This window comes from Carettochelys insculpta, chromosome 25 (genome assembly GCF_033958435.1).
Source record: "Carettochelys insculpta isolate YL-2023 chromosome 25, ASM3395843v1, whole genome shotgun sequence".
NCBI lineage: Eukaryota > Metazoa > Chordata > Testudines > Carettochelyidae > Carettochelys > Carettochelys insculpta.
The window spans coordinates 1597772-1611003 of NC_134161.1; the positions used below are offsets into that span (position 1 = coordinate 1597772).

The window sequence follows — 13232 nt, forward strand, 5'->3', positions numbered from 1 at the left end:
ACTCCTTCCTAGACAGTTGTGTCCTATTCTGTACGTGTGAAGCTGATTGTTCCTTCCTAAGTGGAGTACTTCACATTTGTCCTTATTAAACTTCATCCTGTTCACCTCAGACCATTTCTCCAGTTTGTCCAGATCGTTTTGAATTCTGACCCTATCCTCCCAACCAGTTGCAACTCCTCCCAGCTTGGTATCATCTGCAAACTTAATAAGCGTACTCTCTATGCCAATATCTAAATAGCTCATGAAGATATTGAATAGGATGGGTCCCAAAACAGTCCCCTGCAGAACCCCTCTTGTTATGCCCTTCCAGCATGACTGCAAACCATTAACAACTACTCTGAGAATGGTTATCCAGCCAGTTATGCACCCACCTTATAATGGCCCCATCTAAGTTGTATTTGCCTAGTTTATCAATAAGAAGACCATGCGAGACCATATCAAATGCCTTACTGAAGTCTAGTTATACCACATCTGCCGCTTCTCCCTTTTCCACAAGACTTGTTATCCTGTCAAAGAAAGCTATCAGATTGGCCCGGCATGATTTGTTCTTCACAAATCCATGCTGGCTGTTACCTACCACCTTATTGTCTTCTAGATGTTTGCAGAGGAATTCCTTAATTACTTGCTCCATTATCTTTCCTGGCACAGTTAGAATTTTCTTTTATAACGGAGCTTTCCAGAATAGCAGGCAAGAGCCTTCACTGCTTAATTATACAAGCAACTTACCCAGGGCAGGGCTGACAAGAGAATCGGTACTAGGACAAATTGAGTGTCAGAGCCAACTCTTTTGTAATGCCTGCTGGATAGGTCTTAAAATGCCATTGTAAATGGGGAGCCAGCCTTGAATGGGTGTGCTCAGAAACTCCTCACTGGTAAAGTTTGCAGGTGGGAATGGTAAACGACAAAGATGGAAGGTCACTGATTCTGAAGCATTCTGGATCACTGAGTAAAGGGGGCCCAGGCATACAGTGTGTTCTGGAATGCAGCCAGGTGCATCCCTCTTAAAAAATGGGGCGGGGAGTCATGATGGATAATCACCTGAGGCCGAGCTGCCAGCCTGAGTTGTGGCCAAAAGGGATGCACAAAGAGGGGAGCGGTAGGGAGGTTATTGCACCTCTGTGTTTGGTGCTGGTGTGACGTGCCTGGTGGTCCCAGGCTTCAGGAGCACAAGCCATCCAGCTGCCAAAGAGAAGGTAAAAGGTGACGTGTCAGTCTGTGACAACATGCCTGCTGGGGCCTGTGCTATTCAGGAGCTCAGCTGGGATGATCACAACAGTTTCTTCTGGCTGTGGACTCTGAGTCTCAGGGCTTGCATTTCCTCATCCGGAAGCCGCACCAATCCCTGCGCAGGGGTGGGGTGGGGGATGCGGTGACGCTGCCTCACGAACGCTTGCACAGAGTCTCTGCCTGGGATTCTCCAAAGCACATGTGTGTTAACCCTCCCCTGCCCTGTGCCAGTCGGGGTGAACTGCGACCTTCTGGTGCCTCTGACAGCACTAGGCTCTGGTGCAAGCAGTGGGACCCGGTGCAGGGCACGGGAAGAGTTGGCCCAAGGGCAGACGACCTGGTCTGTAGTGATGGTTATGGCGATGGACCTGTGCCAAACAAAAGGCAGCACGTACTGGCCTGAGAGCAGCAGTTCCGGGCCCACGGCAGAACAGGCGATGGGCCCACATGCCTGCACCAGCTGTGCCCACCTGGACATTTGGGTGGTGCTGCACCTGCGGGCGATGGAAGCTGCTTGGGCTGCACTGCCGAGAGCACTAAAGATCTTAAGGAGGGCCCTGCTGCTACTCCACCGCCTGGAGCAGACTGGTGGCTGCACAGGCCACAGAGAGGGTGCACACCAGCCCCACTCTGAACAAAGGCAGCTGCCTGGTCTCTGGTGGATGCACAGACCACGGCCCTCAGTGGTCCTAGCGAAGGTCCTGCCATCCCTGTTCTGCTCTCTCACCATGCTGAGCACTGCAGCCCCGTCCTGTCTGACAGCTCTGCTGGCTGTTGGCAAGGCTGCTACTCTAACCCAGAGGAACACAAAGGAGCTGAGGACACAATGTGGGTTGTGTAATATGGACCAGAGCAGCACCACACCCCCTATTCTGGGAGCCAGGAGGGGAGGCCTGTTTGCTCCCTTCTCACAGAGCGACTGTTTGTTTAACATATCATTAACTGGTCACAATAGCAGGTAAGGCCAGAAGGGACCGTGATGTTCCTGCTCTTGCAGAGCAGGAGCCAGGGCCTCCCCGGGGGACCTCTGCGTCACGCCCAGCGCTTGTGGCTGAGCTGGACTGGCTGGGAGCCCCCAGGGACGTGTGATGGGAAGATGAGAAACCTGCTGGCCCTGCAAAGGGACAGAGCAGGACACCAGATCCACACCCAGGAGCAGCCCCCAGCCTGGCAGTGAGCACTCGCTAATCAGCTGGGCGGCAGCTGAATCTCTCCTGGGCAGCCACCCACCTGCTCAGTTTTCAGGGAACGCTGTCTCTGCCCCCTTCCACTGTTTTACAGGCAGCCATTGGGCTCATAGAATCATACAGTCATAGAACACAAGCACTGGAAGGGACGGCGAGAGGTCATTCAGTCCAGTTCCCTGCCCTCTCGGCAGGACCAAACACTGGCTGGACTATCCTGGTTGATATTTGTCCAACCTGTTCTTAAATATCTCCAGTGGCTGAGATTCTACAGCCTCCCTAGGCAATTGATTCCAGTGTTTAACCACCTGACAGGAAGTTTTTTCCTAATGTCCAACCTAAACCTCCCTTGCTGCAGTTTAAGCCCATCACTTCTTCTCCTATCGGAGGCTAATGGGAATAACTTTTCCCCCTTGTCCTTGTAACAACCTTTTAGGTACTTGAAAGCTGCCTCATGTCCCCTCTCCGTCTTCTCTTTTCCAAACTAGACAAATTCAATCCTTTTAATCTTCTCTCATAGGTTGTATTCTCTAGACTTTTAATCATTTTAATTGCTCTTCTCTGGACTCTCTCCAGTTTCTCCACCTCTTTCCTAACATAACAAAAAAGCAGTCAAGTAGCTCTTTAAAGACTAACAAAATAATTTATTTGGTGAGCTTTCGTGGGACAGACCCACTTCTTCAGACCATAGCCATACCAGAACAGACTCAATATTTAAAGCACAGAGAACCAAAAACAGTAATCAAGGTGGACAAATCAGAAAAAAAAAATGATCAAGGTGAGCAAATCAGAGAGTGGAGGGGCAGAAGGGGGGGGTGGCGGCAAGTCAAGAATTAGATTAAGCCAAGTATGTAAACGAGACCCTATAGTGACCCGGAAAATTCCCATCCCAGTTCAAACCACATGTTAATGTGTTGAATTTGAATATAAAAGATTGTTCAGCAGCCTTTCTTTGAAGAGTGTAGTGAAAATTCCTCTTCAGTAACATGCAAACTCTTAAGTCATTACCAGAATGGTCCACTCCAGGTTTGTGGATCAGGAATGTTTTTATGTCTGTTTTGTGCCCATTAACTCTTTGTCTTAGAGAGTTTGAAGTATGTCCAATATACAGAGCATCGGGGCATGATGTTAGTTGAGGAACATGAGAATGTGCCCGTGATTCTGTGACTAACCTGGTTAGGTCAAGTATTGGGGGGGTAGCCGTGTTAGTCTGGATCTGTAACAGCAACGAAAGGTCCTGTGGCACCCTATAGACTAACAGAAAAGTTTTGAGCATGAGCTTTCATGAGCACAGACTCACTTCTTCAGATGCTGGTTAGGTCAGTGATGGTATCCCCAGAATAGATATGTGGACAAAGTTGGCAGTGGGCTTTGTTGCAAGGAAAAGTCCCAGGACTGGTGTTCCTGCGGTATACACTGTGGCTGTTGGTGAGAGTCCTCATAAGGTTGGGAGGTTGTCTGTAGGAGAGAACAGGCCTATCACTTAGGGCCTCTCTTTTGAACTCTCTTTTATATTCAAATTCGACACATTAATGCATGGTTTGAACTGGGATGGAAATTTTCTGGGTTGCTATAGAGGCTTGTTTGCATACTTGGCTTAATCTAATTCTTGACTTGCCACCCCGCCCCATCTTCTGCCCCTCTATTCTCTGATTTGCTCACCTTGATCATTTTTTTTTTCTGATTTGTCCACCTTGATTACTGTTTTTGGTTCTCTGTGCTTTACTATTGAGTCTGTTCTGGTCTGGCTATGGTCTGAAGAAGTGGGTCTGTCCCACGAAAGCTCACCACATAAATTATTTTGTTTGTCTTTAAAGTGCTACCGGACGGCTTTTTTGTTTTGATAGTATATAGACTAGCACGGCTCCCTCTCTGTTACTTTCCTAACATGTGGAGCCAAGAACTGGACACAATACTCCAGCTGAGGCCAAATCAGCGCAGAATACAGCAGAAGAACGACTTCCCATGTCTTGCTCACAGCACTCCTGTTAGTGCCTCCCAGAATCACATTTATTTTTTTGGCCACTGTGAGCCCTAGATCCCTTTCTGTGGTACTCCTATTGAGGGAGTCCCTTCCCATTCGCTATGTGTGAAACTGTTTGTTCCTCCCTAAGTACAGAACTTATGATGCAGTTGGTTCCCAACTACTGCCTCCTAAGTCGAAACGGCGTAGCTGGGACGTGCAATATGCTCCATCCTGGGACCAAGCATCGTGAACAGAAGCCAGGGGTTGTAAGTCGGATCCGGGGGCGTTCAGAACCCCGGGAAGTGCTGCGTTGTGAGCTGAGCCTTGTAAAGAGGAGGACTGCATGCATGTTACCCACCTTGTGCTCCTACCTGGCTGTCCCGCTGAGCCCAGCTCCCTGCACAGCCGTGGCTGGCCAAGGCACAGTGGGGCCCCGTTTCCATCCATTCAGCCACCCCCTGCTGAAGTTCCAGTCTTGCGTGGGGCTGCTCAAGGGAGGAGCCTTCTGTTATGGCTACTGGAGGGGCAGGGTCATCCCTCGCCCTGGGCCTTGGCAGGGTGTCAGTCCAACCAATTTCTGACTCTCGACTGCTCCGTTCCAGCTGGGGAGATCAGCCCCAGCTTCAGGCTTCCCTTCCGCTCCCCCGTCGGACAATGGGACCCTGGAGAGCTGTGCAGAGCAGGGTGGGCTCTGCCTGCTGGGTAAGGAAGGTGCAGGGGGGTCACATCTGGCTGCCTGGAGTCTGACGTGTCTGTCAGCTGGGCAGAGGTGACCCTGTTGGGCTTCTTCCTGCAGGCCCTGGGAGCTCAGGGGTGTGGGACCCAGGGAGAGAGGCCAAGGCCTCCCTTGGCCCAGACAAAGGAAGGTGGAGGATTAGCCATGGCTGGGAGCCAGGCTGCCACCGTCATCACCACGGGAGATGTTTGAAGAGTGGCCGTGCCTCCTCCCTGGAGCAAACACAGCACAGATGGTGTCAACAGGGGGGCAAGGCTGAGGCAGAGCCCGGTGGATGGGCCGAGCAGGACAGCCCTGTCTCAGCCAGCCCAGCTTTCCTCTCACCTGGGGCAGATGAGCTGCTGGCCTGGCTGCGTTGCATAAGCTGTCCCCATGGACATGGGCCCGGGAAATAGACGGCTCTGATGCCAGGTAAATAAACAGCATTTCCTCTCTCCTGTGGGGCCACAGTCGCTCATCAGTGATGCTGCTGGAGGTGTTAGAGAATCGGCTGCAGCCTGTAATCTCTGCTGCTGCTCCTCAGTCGTGAGCTGCAGCTCCCCAGTTCTCTGCCCCAGCTCTGCCAGCGCGCCTCCGTCTTGCTCTGCTAGCTGCTGGGCACAGGAGGTTGCATCTGATGACTGCTCCCTATACCACGCAGCAGGGGGAGGTTTGCGATGCAGGGAGCCCCTACGCCAAAGATGCTCCGAAACTGCCCAACTCTACGCTTGTGAGCTCGGCCCTAGGTTTCCAAACAGGCTGAACTCCTGCCTGAAATTAGTGACCCAGGAGCCCCTAAATGAAGCTGGGCTGTGCAACAGCCAGCCACTGGGCAGATCTCCCGCCAGCTTCCCCCGCACAGACTGCTCTCTGGTCCTGCACAGTAGCAGTCAGGTGCCACAGGCGCCTTACAAATTACTGGTCCCAGGGCCCAGCCAGAACGTGCTCCGTTTGCAAGTCAAAGGAAGGCAATTCTCCCTGCTGGGAAAGAAAACTCCAGCCAGGCTCCAGCCTCCCGCAGACTCCTCCCGCCCCTGGCATCCCCCAGCAGCGGGTCCGTCGGGGGCTCTGGCGGCTGCTCTGCTGTTGAGACATGAGGCAGGACGGGACGCCTCAGGCTGTATCCATAGACAGGAGAGGGGAGCAGGAGCAGGAGCGGGTCTGATTCGGACATGCAGGGAGCAGAGCTGCAGGGTCAGTAGGGGCCAGTGACAGCTGCAGGACAGGTGGGCTCAGTTCAGAGCATGAAGTGGCTCAGGGAGCTGGTAGTGGTGCTGGTGCTCCGGTGGTTCCAATCCAGGCCAGGCCAACAGGGGCTTGTGGCAGCTGCTCCCCTGGCTGACCCATTGCCGCATGGGAGGGCTGTCGGGTTGTGAGGTGGGTAACTCCTTTTCCTGCTGCTGTCCGGTGTGAGGGCTGTGGAATGTCCAGCCACTGCTGCTCCGCATCGGGTCCCTGCCTGGCCTCGCCGTGGGCTGGAGAGCTGCTCTGCCCCAGGCATTTCGCCGCAGCCCTGGGGAGGGGTGTTAGATGGCACTAGGGCCCCTGCTTTAGCTGCGGCTGCCCAGGTCGTGCATGTGAACTGGGATGTCGCAGTCTGTGCACATACTGGGGTAACGCTCTCACCCCAGGGGCTTTTCAATCAAACGGCAGCTTGCTGCTTAGGTCTTCCTTCCTGCTGCCTCCTTCCCGGGAACGCATGGCTGAGCCGAGGCCTGGGGCTCTGCCCCAGACACACAGCTGTTCGAGGACGCCCCTGGGCATCCTGGTCCTGTGGTGGGCTCAGAGGCCACAGAGCGGTCTGTGGGGCGAGAGCTCTGAAATCACAGCACCAGCACTACTGTATTGCGCTGCATGGCAGTAAGAGAGGGAAGGTGGCATGGCAGCTCCATGATATGACAAACCCTGCAAGCTTCTATCCCAGGCATTGTAATAAGCTGTGCTCAGCAAGGACACCACAGCTATCCCTGTGCTGCGCATTGTGGCCGTTTGGAATGTCACAGGGACAGAAGTCAGCAGCTCCTTTTCTGAAAGCACAGGCTCTTAGGAGAGTCTCCCTTAGCTGTCAGCTGTATGGGGGCTATGACACACACCCACCCACCCACCATTCCAATTCCCACCAGTAGAGGGCAGCAGCATCCTCACCACAGGGGCCACTGCATTAACGTACTCGTCACTGATCAGCGCGTGGGAAATTCTCAACCAGAGTTTTGTGCTTGCCTGATGTGGTTACTTGGGGCGTGTCACTGAGTGACCACATCGCTGACCTCAGCTCTTTGGAAACTATGTGAGGCACAGCCCCTGAGATGGGCTGAGAACTCACAGGGTTTATATAAGAATAAAATGCATCACCTATTGAAATCATTAATAGTTACACCAATGACACACACAGCTACATGGATACGCGATCACATTCCGTACAGAATAATGAGACATAATAAACGCGACAATAATCTGGTTTTTAGTTTTGGGGTCACGTTTCCAAGCTCTGCTCTGCAAACATGATTGCTAGAAACTTGCTTTTTAAAAGCGGGGGATAGGACGGTCTCCCGTCATTGTTTGAACCCAGCAGCTGGGGTTTACGCAAGACACACTACCCAGTGGTTTTCAGCCTGGGATCTGGGGCTCTCTGGGGTGTCGCAGGCTGTCCCAGATTGCCAAAGGGGCTGCAGTGCCTCTCAACGTTTGTCACAGGCCCGCAGATGCAGAAAGGTTGAAACCAGCGGCCTATACTGCACTTGTTGCCAGGCTGGAGTTGGAGGCAATCCACTTGCAGCCCTACCCACGGAGGGGCAGAATGGTGCTGGCCGGGGGCTGCGTCTAACCACGCTTGCTGCTGGCAGGTTCTGGTTCCATTCATGGCCGGTTCAGTCAGGGCTTTTGCCTGAGAGCTGTGTTGGACAAAGGGGCTGATCCACAGCACAGATGTGATCAATCTGGGGGTTCTTCTATGCCACGGCCCTCCTCCACGGTTTCACTGGATTGGTCTCGTTATGAGGACGGATGATACACAGATACCAAAGAGGGTCTTCTGTGGCCAGCTTGCTCTTGGAAAGCGTCCGATCAGTGGTCGGCATAAGCGCGAGAAAGACATCTTAAAGGCCACCGAGAAGTCACGTGGCTTAGCTCCCAATGATCTGGAAACTCTAGTTCAGGACAGATTGTCCTGGCGGCAAACCACTGTACAGGCTTTTAACTGCTTTGGGAGCCAGCGCATCCAGGCTCGACAGGAAACCCGCCGGTGCTGAAAAGAACGTACGACACCTGCAGTTGGCGGCTTTTTATGTGACATCGGTAATCAGCTCTGCCGATCAAGGAGCGGTCGAGTCAGTCTCCAGCGGTGTCACAGACAATGAGAGCTGTCGATCGACGGCTCACTGCAAGCATCCGCCGTCTTTGCAACTAATTCATTGCTAGGAGCTTTGTGGCAGTCCTGGCTGGCGCACGCTTTGCCCAGGGGCCCACACCTCGTTACTGAGCTGGGTTCCAGTCTCTGCCAGGAGGGTCAATGCCACAGAGCCTTGTCTGGGGTGAAGCCACTGAACCGCCAATAAAAGCACATGCTGCCAGTGTGGGCACTGTGCTAATCAGTGGGTGGCACCGGGCCGCTCCGGCACATGGCCCACAGGGAACACTGGTGGCATGGCCCAGAGAAGACGCTGCGTTTCCTGAGCCCAGCTGAAGTCCCTTTGGATTTGGGAGGCAGCCTTTGCTGTAAATCGGCCTCAGAATGACGGGGCAGAGAAGAGGCTGCTGCAGTGCTGGGTGGGGAGGAGAGGCCGGCCCCCGGGGCAGGTGGTGTAGGACACACACACAGCATCGGCTGAGAGAGACGCCCGTCTCTGGGATATGCAGCCCAGCTCCTGGATGGCGCAGGGCTGATAGCAGCAGGTCCCTGCGAACGGCTCCTCTGGCAGGGCTTTGCGGGGTGGTGACTGGCTGGGCCAGGCTGCCAGCAATGTCCCCAGCACTGCCGCGAGGTGAATGCCCGGGGCCGGGGGGTGTTCTCTGACTCAGCCCCTGCGCTTCCCCCAGCTGTGGGCCTGCGTCACACTGCCCTGCCCTGCCTTGCTGCCCCATGTGCGAGACGCGCTCTGTTGGGGGGGCACCATTCTTCCCCAGCAGGGGCCTGGCTGGGAGCGCCAAGGGGCCGGCATCTGCCAGGCTCTGGGTGTGCAGCCCAGGCTGTGGGCAGGCACTGGCTCTGGGCAATGCGTTGGGCCTGGAGGCTGTCAGTGGTTCCCCTTTGCCAGCAGTGCACAGCTAATGTGGCTCTGAGCGCTGGGGCGTGCTGCCTGGCCTGGCTGCAGACGGACGCCTGGCTGGCAGTGTCCCCTAGCCGGGGCCTAGGGAGCTGTGCTTTGAGCGGGGAGCCCCCGGGGTACACACTGTATGGACAGCTCAGCCTGGGAGCCCCCTGGCTCCCTGGAAATGGGGAGATCCCACTGTGGGGTGGGGGCTGTGCCCCTTAGCGGCAGACACCTGGAGCTGTCAGGTCCTTCTGGAGGCAAAAGCTGAACGCCTCTGGTGCCCCTGCCCGAGGCCCGGGACGAATCCCTGCCAGCGGGTTACTCAGGAAGGGCTGATCCCCTTCCGAGGCAGAGAGCAGCCCCTCCCCGTCTCCCTGCGGGGCTTTTTATCAACCGGCTGCTGCAGAGTCTGGGCCGGAGGGGAGTTAGTGCGGTGGGAACAGGACGGGACGGCACCGTTGGTTCTCGGTGGGCAAAGCGTGGGCTGCCACAGCTGCACGTGGCCAGTAGAGGGTGTCAGCTGCCCAGGGATTGCCCTGCCCGGGGAGAGGGGGCTGATGCAGCCGGGCTGTCTGCCAGAGGACTTCAGCTGCTGAGGCTCACAGGGCCCCACCTGGTGCAGCTGAGCAAAGGGGCTGAGCCCCGGGGGCAGGGGGAGCCCCCGCAGAGCTAGAGCACGGTGGGCCTGGTGACAGAGCCATTGCACAGCTCTGCCCTGCACCTCTGGGCATGGCCAGAGCCGGCTCAGAGGCTGCAGCAGCCTGGGGCCTGGCTCTGCCCCACTGCTTGAGGACTGAGCTTTCACCGCTCTCGTCCCACCTATCCTCCTGCTTCTCCACAGCCGGCCCCTGCCGCGGGCTGAGCAGCCCTGGCTGCAGACGTGAGGAGCGACCCCTGACTGCTTCCCCTGGGCCGTGGGCCATGACGGCCCCTGCTGTGGCGATGGACAGCGCAGGGACCCTGACCTGGACTAGGGGCGCCAGGGGCCGGAGCTGACTTACTGGGGGCCGGAACGTGCCACCTTAGGGCAACAAACACCGTGCTAACTTGTGTCACTGACGTACAAGCTCACCGTGCCACGGCCCTGCTGCCATGGCTGGGCCACAGGCCTGGCCCCAGGAATGTCCCACGGAGGGCTGGCTCACCTGGCTGGACCTGCTCCCATGGGAATCCGTGGGCTCCTTGAGGCTGCAGGCTGTGCTGTATCGGGCAAGGAGGCCCTGCCCCATGGGGTTTGGGCCCCACAGTTCTCACCCCCCCGTACCTCCCCATCCACCCAGGACACCCTATCTCTGGGCTCACCACCAGGCCCTTTCCTGGGGCCGTGTCTGAATCTCAGGTAGGCGCAGTGGGGCCTGGCCCTGTGGGGAAGGAGTCGCAGAGCTGTGAGCAAACGGCCTGCAGCCCCTCGGGCCCCCAGCAAGTGAGTCACCTCCCGGGGGCTCACGTAGGCAACGACCAGACAGGAAATGGTTGTTCCAGGGTCCCGCTGCAGCGGAATGAGGAATTCTGCTTTCAGCCAGCTCAGCTTCCTGTTTAGACGCCAGGCAGAGAGCCTCCTACGCTGGTCAGACGCACTGTGGCGGGGTCACTCTCCTTCCTGGGCCGATTTCCACGTCACCCCTTGGCAGCAGGCTGTGCCGGGGAGCCAGGACTCCACGCTGCCAGACGCTGCACAGGTGCCGGGAGACAGGCCCTCTGCTTCAGTGAGCTGACTGTCCAACCAGACAGCACAAGGCCTGGGGAGAGGAGAGACTTTTGCTCCTCCACAGGGGTCAATGGCTGTTGGAAAATCCTGGGGCTGGGGGAACCAGGATTGTTTCCTGCCGGGTAGCCGGTGTGCGTGCTGCAGATTCTCACAGACCAGCAGCCTGGACCTGCTGACCCAGCAGAGGGCGGGGGGCAGGGGCAGGGGAGGGCCGGAGATCGTGTATTTTTTTTTTACAAAAGCAGGCTGTGATGCTCCCACGATCCCAAGACTCCAAGAGCAGGGCCTTTAAGAACAACCTTAGACCCTCCAGGACTCAAGAACACCCAGAGCGTGGGCCCCACGGTGCTGTGCTCGCTGCCGCCGATGGGGCAGCCATGCCTTAAGAACAGCACAACTGCACTAGCGAGCCAGGCCAGGCTCCATCGCCCACACCACCAGGGTCCCTTGAATTTCGTCCACCCATGGGTGGAATAAAATGTTGCTACGCACAGCACAGCACGCGCGGATGTGCACCACCATAGAAACCCAGGCTGCTGGCTATGGGAGCTCTGCAAATCAGCTGGGTGGCACCTGAATCTCCCCTGGGTGGCTGCCCAAGTGCCCAGCTTACAGGGAATACAGACCCAACCCTGGGACCCATCCCAGCCCCAGTGCGCCAGGTCAGCTCCAGAAATCCAGCCTCTGCTGAGCATGTCCCTGCTTCTGCCTTGCAGGAGTCGAGCCCATCAGCATCCTTGGGCTTATCCTGGGTGTTGGCCTGGCCTTGCTGCTCCTGGGCGCCCTCGGCTACAGCCTTATCAAGTGGTACCTGAGAGGCCCAGGCTGGTATCGTAAGTATGGGCCAAAGGAGAAGGGTGGAAGCACACGGACTGGGCCATCCGCACACCCTACTGTCCCCTGAGCCAGCCTGAAGGGGAAAACTAGGAGCAATGGTCTCAAGTTACTGAGGGAGAGATGTAGGTTGGATATTAGGAAAAACAACTTCCCCAGGAGGGTAGTGAAGCTCTGGAACGTGTTACCGAGAGAGGTGGTGGAATCTCCATCCCTAGAGGTTTTTAAGTCCCGGCTGGGATGATTTAGTTGGGGTTGATCCTGCTTGAAGCAGGGGGCTGGACTCGATGGCCTCCTGAGGTCCCTTCCAGCTCTGGGAGTCTATGATTCTCCGAGGCCAGGAGGGACCAAGGCCTGGTCTGTGTTAGTAGCCTAGTGGCCACAGCCTCGGCTGGGCAGTGTCCCCTGGAGCGGCCGTGTATGAAGCCAGACATGCGGAGGCCAAGCCAGAGGAGTCCCAGCTCGGCGTGTCCGGAGCATGGAGCGGCCTGGGTTACAGCAGTGAGGTGTGCTAGGAGGCTAGGCAGGGCCCGAGGCAGGCGGGAGGGTCAGGATCTGAGTCTGGGCACACCGCTCAACCGACATCCAGTGAGTCCACGCAGCCGCCAGGCCTTTCTGGCTCTGTGCCCCAGCTGGGGGTGCACTGCCCAGGCTTCAGCTCTTCCCAGCCCCCTAACAGTCCTCTCTCCTCCTCCCCAGGGCCCAACTTTGTCTTCAACCTGTACCACATCCGGTGAGTACCTGCTCGGCCCGCTGGCAGGCACGTGTGATGAGCTGGCGCAGGTCTCTCTGGGGTCGGGCCGTTCCCCGCTGCGCCAGGCAGAGGACAGCTCCCCATTACGCCGGCTCTGAGCTGGGGGAGGAGTGGCCCGGGGCAGCTGTGGGTCTCTCTGGACTGGAGGTGCTCCCGGCGGCCGAGCTAGGCTTAGGGCAGGTGCTCGGCGGCTCTCCAGCTCTTACCTTGGAACGGGAAGGGAAGGCAGGGCCAGTAGTGGGCGAAACGCCCTGGCATCTGCCTGCCAGGCAGCAGCCCAGCCTCAGTGCCCCGTGCTGGTGCAGCTGGGGCTGCACTCCTGTGCGCACCCCCTGCCAGATTCCAGCTGCCTGGCCAGGCCGAGCACTGACCCAGCCACACACCCAAATCCCAGCCCTGGCTGGGGCCTGGTCCCTGCCTCAGGACTAGCCCGCAGGGAGAGCTCGGCTGCAGGGTCCTGTCTGCTCCAGCCAGGATGGGCTTGTCCACGCCGCCCGGCACAGATAAATCGGGGGGCCAATGGCCAGGGCAGCCCCGTCAGGCACCTGTCTCTCCTGGCTCCCCGCAGCAGCCTGAGGTCGGTGGAAGTGGACC

The 13232-nt window shown here is 57.1% G+C and overlaps 1 long non-coding RNA gene across 1 annotated transcript; it reads left to right on the forward strand.

Moving 5' to 3' along the window:
- Positions 1–10952: 10952 nt before the first annotated feature.
- LOC142001504 (uncharacterized) lies at positions 10953–12613 on the forward strand. The gene is made up of 3 exons (XR_012642507.1): positions 10953–11116; positions 11767–11883; positions 12584–12613. It is a non-coding gene; the product is annotated as an uncharacterized LOC142001504 (long non-coding RNA).
- The last annotated feature ends 619 nt before the right edge of the window (positions 12614–13232 follow it).